Source organism: Pinus tabuliformis, chromosome 2_2, assembly GCF_031772625.1.
Source record: "Pinus tabuliformis cultivar Carrire ecotype Pingquan chromosome 2_2, CPIR1, whole genome shotgun sequence".
In the NCBI taxonomy this organism is placed as follows: domain Eukaryota; kingdom Viridiplantae; phylum Streptophyta; class Pinopsida; order Pinales; family Pinaceae; genus Pinus; species Pinus tabuliformis.
Window position 1 is genome coordinate 34,599,016 of NC_142300.1, and position 10,058 is coordinate 34,609,073.

Below are 10,058 nucleotides of genomic sequence, written 5' to 3' on the forward strand. Positions count from 1 at the left end.
CTAGGGTTTTTCTACTTCAAATAGGTCATCGTGAAATTTTCAATATAAATTTGATTCTACGACATCTCAGATACTTAAACTAAAACTCATTTGAGCCTAAAACGCGATTAACCTTGAGTACGAATTTTAGATTTTGTCTCGCTATGTTTTTAGGGATATGATCCAAGGAAGTTAAGGTTTTTAGAGGCTCGTAAATTATATCTCAAACATGTGACCTCTGGAAACTTGTAATAAATTTCTCTCTGAGAATCAGATTGAAATTTAATAAAAATGTATAGAAATAGGATGAGTTGTAGTTTTCTCTGTATTGTTTTCAGGTCTGAAAGTTAAAACAATGACACGGAGCACTTCGTACATGTCTGCTCTAATGAACGAGTCTATAATCAGGTCATTGTGGGAAATTTGGAATAACTCTTTCTTGGAAAATCTAATCTTTATTAGACATGTGGGGTTACAATGACGACTTAGAGGGATACCATAGGATGAAATTTTAGACCTTGGAGATCCGCAATTACAGAGATATAATAGATTCAATATCAAGCTTCTACAAAGCCGAAAAGGTGTGAAGTCTTTTTAAAATTTGGCATAAGTTTGGTTTGAAAAACTAGCTTGAAGGAATTGAAAGGACATAGTGAAGCATAATTATCATTAATTGATGCCCCGAAGAAAGAAAATGGAAAGTTTCACCCAGTAAGCAACCTAAATGCTCTACCATGACTCATGAAGAAGAGGAAGAAATGCAACATGATATGTCAAAATTACAAGACCAAGTGTAACAAATTTCACTCTCACAAAAAGTAATAGAAGCTAAGATGGATGGTTTAAAGAAAGGAATGGAAGATAACATCAATGGCATGGAAGTTAACATGGATGGAATGGAATCTAAGGTGGATGGTATAGAAGCAAAACTTAAAGGCAGCATGGAAGATTTGAAGATATATTTGACAAAGTTGCTACAAGAAAGTCTTACTAATGGAAAAAGGGTAGTAAAGGAAACTCATGATGAGAGCAAAAGAAATGTTAATAATGATTTCATAAACTCTAACGTTGGATTGAAGACCCATCGTTTTCCAAAGATTGATATGAGGAAGTTTGATGGCAAGGATCCCATAACATGGATACTACAGATGGAGCAATATTTCAATCTCCATAATGTGCAAAACACACAAAAGGTATGCATTGAAATTTATATTTGGAACCCAATCAGCTTGTATGGTATCGATGGATTTTCTCTCATAAACAAATTGTTACTTGGGAAATTTTACAGAATAAATGATAGCACATTATGAGGATACAAAAAACAACACTTCTTTAACCAATTGATAAATCTCAAACAAAAGAGTTCAATGGTGGAGCACATTGAGGACTTCCAAAAATGGAATATAACGGTAAAAGATATTCCAATGGAGCATAGGATTGATGTGTTCATAGGGAAATTAAAGGATAAAATCCAACATGAGGTTCACCTTTGGGACCTGATTCATTGGAGAAGGCATTCAGGTTGGAAAGAAAACTTGAAAGCAAAATTACAGAAACAAGAAAGGCTACCAGTCACAACTATAAAGACGGAAGTGTTGTTCCCCCTAGCCTTCCACAACCTACAAGGTTTACACCACAAAAGTTGGAAGAAAAAAGAGAAAAATTTTGTTACAGTGGTGATAAGAAATACAGTAAAGGTCGTAATTGTGCTGAGAAGAAATTATTTTTCGTAGATTGTGAAGAGGAGGAAGAAAAGGAACAAGAAACATCAAAATAAGAGGATATACACCAGGAAAAAACCCTAGAGAAAGATGAAATGAATTCGACCATCTCTTGTAATGCATTGGCTGGAATTACCACTCCTCAAACTATCAAGATAGAAGGACATATCAAGAAGAAAAAGGTAATAGTGTTGATTAATTTGGGTAGTACCCATAATTTTATTCACTGTAAGATAGCCAAGGAATTGAATTGCTTCCTATATTGAGCACCAGAGTGTCAAGTGATGGTAGAAAATGGAGGGACCATAATTTTATCTAGAATGATAATATCAAGCTATCCATGGGAGAATATGTATTGAATAGTCCAATACTTTCCATTCCAATGGGTGGTGCTAATGTTGTACTAAGAGTCTAATGGCTACAATCTTTGGGTACAATAGCTTTTAATTTTCAAGAAATTTTCTTGAAATTCTTTTTGGAAGGAAAGGAAGTTAAATTAAGTTGTATTGCAGGGAAACTAGGAAATATAGTCATCTCTAACGTCATGACAGATATTCTAAAGAAAGAACAATGAGGCATAATTTCAAAATTATGTTTGCTAGATGTTTCCACATCGAAATCCTCTATTTCTCAAGATCTCCAAAAGGTTTTGGACAATCATTCCAAGGTATTTAAGACTCCCATAGGCCTCCCACCTATTATGATCATGACCATGCTATTCATTTGTTTCCAGGAAGTGTTCCTCCAAACATTAGGCCTTGCATATATCCCTATGCCGAAAAGAGTGAAATTGAACATATGGTTGCAGAAATGCTAGAGGCTAGTAGAATTCAACCTAGTTAAATTTCTTTCTCTACTCCAATATTATTGGTGAAAAATAAGGATGGATCATGGCACATGTGTCCAGATTATAAGGAGCTCAACAAGCTCACTATTAAAGATAAATTTCCTATTCCTGCCATTGATGAATTATTGGATAAATTACATGGATCAATTTACTTCACCAAGTTGGATATTCATTCATGATATCATCAAATCAGAATGAAGCCAAGTTGGCCTTACTAATGCACCTTCTACATTTCAAGATTTGATGTTCCTTAGAGAAATTTTGTTATTATTTTTTGATGATATACTAATCTGTAACAAGTCTTGGAAGGGTCATGTTCAACATGTTGGCAGGTTGCTCAAGCTATTGGAGGAGAAACAATTATATGCAAAAACATCCAAATGTTTCTTTGGAGTACAAGAGGTGGAATATCTGGGTCATATTATATCTCATGAAGGTGTTAAGGTAGACCGTAGAAAAATTAAAGCAATTAAGGAATGGAAAGTCCCTGCATCCATAAAGAATCTGCAAGGATTTATTGGGTTGACAGAGTATTATCGCAAGTTTGTTAAGTTATGGGAGAATAGCAACACCTATAGCAAAATTATTGAAGAAATATGCATTTTCTCACACTACAGAAGAAGTGAAGGCCTTTGAACATCTTAAAGAGGCAATGTGCCAAGCACTGGTCTTAACTATTCCAGACTTAGAAAGAAAAACCTTTATTGTAGAATATGATGCCTCAGGAAATGGAATTGGTGTTGTTTTAATGTATGAAGAAATACCCATTGCTTTTGAAAGTCATCCAATCAAGGGAAAGTATTTACACAAAGCTATTTGTGTGAAGGAAATGTTGGAAATACTACATGCACTTAAGAAATTGTGACCTTACCTAATGGGAAGACACTTCAAGGTAAAAGCAGATCATGATAGCCTTAAATACTTATTAAAACACAAATTATCTTCCGAAGAGCAGGAAAAATGGGCCACAAAGATGTTGGGTGAATTTGAAATCATCTACAAAAAAGGGAAGCACAATGTTGTTGCAGATGCACTCTCACGAAAGGATGAGGATGTGGAAGCATTTCTTTACACAATTTCTATTATCCAACCAGATTGGAACAAAAAAGAATGGGATGAATGGAAGAATGAAGAAGAAGTGTCGTCACTCATTCAAAAGTTACAAATAAGATCCCAATACATAGGATACTTTTAGATGGAGAAATGATTCGTTATGGTATGGAGATTGCTTATACCTCTGTAAGAATTCCCAACTCAAACAAAATATTCTTATGGAATTGCACACCTCTCCCTTAGTAGGGTACCTAGGATTTTTAAAAACTTATGACAAGGTTAATGTTAGGTCCCTATACTACAAGTGTAACCAATTATTATTATTAATGCAACCTCCTTATTGTATTATTGTGCCCATATAGTCCCCATGTTTTTATTGTTATGCCCCATTGAAGGCCACTATTATTATTGTTGTGCCACTACAATATTATTGTTATGTAGGCTCTAACTGTATTGGGACCCCTTCGACTCCTATATATAGAAAGGAGGCCTGGTTATTTTTATCATCCAAGAGTTTTTCATCTGTGTAATGTGAAGGAGGTTTCCTCCTCGAAGAGGCTAACTTTGAAGTTGTTGATCTATAGTTTCTATATTTTTGTGAGCTGGTTTCATAACATTTGGTATCAGAGCTTTGGATTCTAGGGTTTCCCTGCTCCAAACAGTTCATCGTGGCATTGTCACTATAAAATTTTCTATAAAATTTTCAGAAGCTAAAAAAAAACCCATTGATCCAAAATCATTTTGAACCTCAGGTTCGAATTTCAGATCTTGTGTCTCTATATTTTTGGTGATATCATCTGAGGAAGTTAGGGTTTTGCAATCTCCAAAATTCCATCTCAAACTAGCCATCATGGAATTTTCGTTATAATGTTTTTCTATGAAAGTTCAAACTATGAAATGAAAACCCATTTGAGCCGAAATCGTGGTGAAGCTCGGACCCAAATTTCAGATCTTGTTTTGCAATATTTTCAGAGATACAGTCCAAGACATTTAGGTTTTTTACAGGCTCCTGAATTACATCCCAAACATGTGACCTTGGAAAATTAGTCACAACCTTCTCTCTAAGCATCCAATTGAAATTTGGTAAGAATTTATAGAAAGAGGATAGAGAGTAATTTTTTGTATATTGCTTTTAGGGCTGAAGGTCGAAACGGTGAGACATGGAACTTCGTACAAGTTCGCTCTACTGAAAAAGTATATAATTAGGTCATCTTGGGAGATTTGGCATAACTCTTTCTTGGAGAATCCAATTTTGATTAGACTGGAGGCATTGGGAAGAGGACACATACTGCTACCACAGGTCACAATGTTAGACATTGGAGTTTAGAAATTTCAGAGATACAACAGATTCAAGATGGAGCAACTAAAAGCAAGAAAAAGAACAACTCAAATCAAGAAAATAGAAACACCTAGTAAGAAAAATTGGAGGGATGATTTGAAGAATACGATCCAAGATATGATCAATAAGATAAATGGTATAGAAGAAAAATTTAATGGAAACCTAGAATATTTGAAGAAAGACATGGAAGGTTTGAAGGAAGGTGGGACAAAGTCACTACAAGAAAGGCTTCCTAATGCCAAAAAGGTAGTAGAGGAAACTCATGATGAGAACAAAAGAAATGTTAATCATGATTTCATACACCCTAAAGTTGGATTGAAGACCCACCATATTCAAAATATAGATATGATTAAATTTGATGGAAAGGATCCAGTAACTTGGATACTATAGATGGAGCAATACCATGATTTACATGATGTGAAACTACCACAAAAGGTATGTCTTTCATCTTTATATTTAGAATTGAATCAGTTTGTATGGTATAGAGGGATTTTTTCTCATAAACAACTTGTCACCTCGTCAATTTTCATGGATGAAATGATAGCACATTATGAGGTTACAAAGTGCAACACCTTCTTTAGCCAATTGATAAATCTCAAATAAAAGGGTTCAATGGCAGAGCACATTGAGGACTTCCAAAAATTTAATATAAGGGTAAATGATATTCTAGAGAAGCATAAGATTGAAGCCTTCTTAGCGACTTTAAATGATATCATCCAACATGAGGTTCACCTTTGGGAACCTGACTCATCGCAGAAGGCATGAAGGTTTGCAAGGAAAATTGAAAGCAAAATTATGGAAAGAAGCCTACCACTCATAACTATAAAGATGGAAGTGTTGTTTCTCATATCCTTTCACCACCTACAAGGTTGACACCACAACAATTGGAAGAAAAAGGAGCAAAAGGGCTTTGTTACAATTGTGATCGAAAATACACTAAAAGTCATAAGTGTGTTGAGAAGAAATTAATTTACATAAATTGGGAAGAGGAGCAAGAAAAGGAACAAGAAACGTTAAAATAAGAGGATATACACCAAAACTAATCCCAGAGAAAGAAGAAATGATTCTGACCATATCTTGTAATGCATTGATAGGAATTACCACTCCTCAATCTCTCAAGATAGAAGGGCATATCAAGAAGAAAAAGGTAATAGTGTTGATTGACTCAGGAAGTAACCATAATTTTATTCATTATAAGATAGCCAAGGAATTGAATTTCTTCCTATATCCACTACCAGAGTGTCGAGTAATGGTTGAAAATGCAGGAACCATAAATTGCTATGAAATGTGCCATAATATCAAGCTATCCATGGGAGAATATGTCTTGAATAGTTCAATGCTTACCATTCCAATGGGTGGTGCACATGTTGTACTAGGAATCCAATGGCTACAATCTTTGGGTACGATATCTTTAAACTTTCAAAAATGTTTCTTGAAGTTTTTTTGGGGAGGAAAGGAAGTTGAATTAAGGGGTATCGTAGGGAAACTGGGAAAGATAATCTGCTCTAACAGCATGAAAAAGCTTCTAAAGGAAGAACAACGTGGCGTAATTGCACAATTATGTTCACTAGAGGTTCCAACATCGGAATCATCTATTTCTCCAGATCTCCAAAACGTTTTGGATAATCATTCCTAAGTATTTGAGACTCCAAAGGCCTCCCACATATTCGTGATCATGATAATGTTATTAATTTTATTCCATAAAGTGTTCCCCCAAACATGAGGCCTTACAGATATCCATATGCCCAAAAGAGTCACAAAAACAATAAATCGACAACTACAAAATCATTCAATTTTATAGTATCTCATCAAGTGGAAAAACTTATCCACTGAAGATTCCACAAGGGAGCATAAGAATTTTAAACAGAAGCATCCAAAACTACTCAAGCGTTGAGGACAACACTTTTTGAAGGAGAGGGGCATGTCAGGTCCCTATACTACTAATGTAACCCCTTATTGTTATTATTGCAACCCCTATTGGCTTATTGGGCCATGACCCAAGTTCGACAGAGTTATTTATCCAAATGAATCTCGCAGCTACTGGCCCTTTTGGAAATAGCCCACAGAGCGCGAACTGAGGTCTAACCCAAGGTAGCAGGGGAGGTTGGTGGAACCAGGTTTTCGCACCCTTGTGATGTCTTGATGTGGTCTAGAGGGGTTGTACGTCATTCTGTGGCCTCGTGCCACTCTACTTCCACGTAAAATCGGAACAAGGCAATTTCTTAATGCTTATTATTAATGAGTTGTTATAGATCAGATCTACTTTTTATAGTCTTTAAGCAAACATTTAATAGAGATAACCGATGCATGCACCGAGAAACGTCATAGATTTACATCAACTCATAACATAAGCATAAGCACACAGATAAAAACAGATATATCAACCGTAAATTAACCAGATTCGCAATATTCCAGAATCAACACAATATTTCAAAACCAACTTATCTTTATTCAACTCTTTCACCCATACAACAAGATCTACCCTACGAGCTTAGCTACAAGGGTCCATGCACACATCTATGGACTCTACCAGGCCTCTGCACACACAACTGCAGAGCCTTTATCTCCTACCCAACACCCTTGACTCGGACTTATAGACACTTCAAGACTTCTTGCTCCATAAACCCATTACCTTCGAGATCAAAATTACATACCAAAGACTGACTTCTAACCATAGAGCCTTGCTCTATTTATACATTTCCATGGTCCACAAACCATGAGCAAACCAACTTATTTTACATTATTTTTGGGCAGACAACCCTTTGACTTGACTCGTTACACCTCGTGCTCCGTGAATCTCGCAGAGTCTTTACCATACCTTTACCCAAAATTGTGGGCTTTGAGCCCCAGAACTATTATGCAAGGCCTTCACTACCCAATAGTCCCCCAACAGATTCATCGTGACCCATCTTGAGTCACTCGGTTGGTGCGAAAATCTTTGCGCGTAGGTCAATCAGTAACTTCTGCACTTCGCTTGTACTTGCAACAAACTCTTCTGCCATACGCTATACCGGTTCGATGCAGGCCACTGACACCTCAATCTCTGTTTCAGCTACTTTGACGGGTGCATATTATGCCTGCATGTGTGCCACCTTGCGCTCAATAATAGTGGAAACCATGAATGCCTCATCAACCCATGGTTGGAGACGTTCTTTAATCACTTCTTCCTTCTGTCGAGCACTATTAGGTTGTATCTTTAGGGCATAGGCCTCCCTCATCTTGGCCAAGTGCTATGTAATAGTAACCATCTGCATGGTTCCCCTAACATTATTATAGACTTGTTGTAGCTCCCTTGCCTCCATTTTTAGTTACTGTAAGGTTGGACCTTCCTGGAGTGAATTGAGAGTAATGAGCGACTAGGCCAACAAGTTGGTGCACTCTTTCATGGCACGTTTGATCGTTTCCCACCCAGATTCTATGATGCCTCTACGCTGCTCGGTGACCTCTGGTGGCATCGAAGGTTGTACTTGTAGTTTCAGTTCTTTGATCTGTAAGCTGAGATCCAACTGAATCCTTGCGACCTCCTCCTTTGCTTCATGGAACCCACTAGCCAGCTTGTGGATTCATATGCCAAGAGGCAACTTAGCCGCAATCTCCAATTTAGGGGCCCGCGAACATGCTTCCCCTACAAGTTGCTCCAACTGCTGGCATGGTGCGACGACTTCATCCCGTTGGAGGCTCAATTGTTCTATATTAATTCTATATTCACTGAGTACCTGTTTCGTACATCCTTCCCTAGTGTGGAGTTCCAACGTTGCATTCTCTTGGAGCTGGTACAAGCTTTTGTGTGGAAGGGCAGCCAAATTTAATCCAATCACTGTAAGCTAGCCCACCACAACTCTGTCTGCCGCATTCTCTTTTATCAATGCTCCTGTTTGGATCACAATAGTATCAGCCATTTGGGCCTTTAGCAGCTGCTCAGTGGTTGACATACTTGTAACTCCATGAGTAGCGATGGTTCTTGGCTGTAGTGCCTATGTCCCAAGTTCTTGTATCTGCGCACAAAGAGCCCCCAACAAAATCTGTTGCTCCAACATGGCCTCATCTATTGCTTCCCAAATGACTTTGTGAACTTTATACCCTATGGCACGTAGGTCACCCTCAGACAATGTGGTCGGCTCTCCATCCCATTTAGATACCTTGGCCTTTGTTCGTGGCTTTGTCTATTCTATCTGTAGTGATATTTTTAAGGGCACACCCGTGGTGGTTGACAGCGTTCCTTTTGTCCCTATATCTGTGGTCGTCTCTGTGGGCACCTTCATACCACTTTCGTCCTTTGTCGTTGCAGCCCATCCTGCTAGTGCCTTGCCTATTGAAGTCTATGCTGCCTCCTAGGCTGCCCAAACCTCCGTAGCGTGCTGTTCGTTTCGCTTTTACTGTGCTGTGCACTTAGCTATAGCCTTATATTTTTGGATAGTGGCGTCATTATGCCCCACCGCATCTCGTTCACGCCATTCTGGTGGCCAAGTATCCATTAGCACATTGATAGCTTCATCAATGGCAATGAAAGGAAGTGTGATCCATGTCTAGTTGGAGTCCTTGCATGCCCAAATGTAGACAAAGTGCATATCTACTTTAAACTCAGCGATATGGTTCACACTGTCATATATTTTGTTGGAAAGACGGGGTTGTTAGTTGATCCAGCATTGGACATTTACGTTCATCAGTATCCAGAAAATTTTGATGCCATGGATTCTTGCGGCATTTTTGGTTGCCCAAAGTGATGCATATTTGGTGGCTTCTGGCCAATCCTGGTCTAAAGAGGGAAATTGGCTATCTTCAAGTAATTCACTGGTAACCAACAGGATGGACAACAAAAACCACACATAGTGGAAGGTCTTGCCCTCTTCTTGGACCTCCCTACAATTGGTCAAAAACTCGTTACAGAGGAACTGCACCCAATTGAACCATTCCCCAGTGGCGCATTTGTCAGCTAGCGCAACAACTATTGCTGGAACCTTGTTTCTATGACATTTCCGCATCACTTTCCCTACCAGCAACTGGGTAGAAATACAGACCGCTTGGTTCGAAATACTGTCAATAGTATACCCTCGCTACCCTTTCTCCAGCTTGTATTTCTTTTTCAGGGTTTCTGTCATTCTCACATCACCACTCTTAT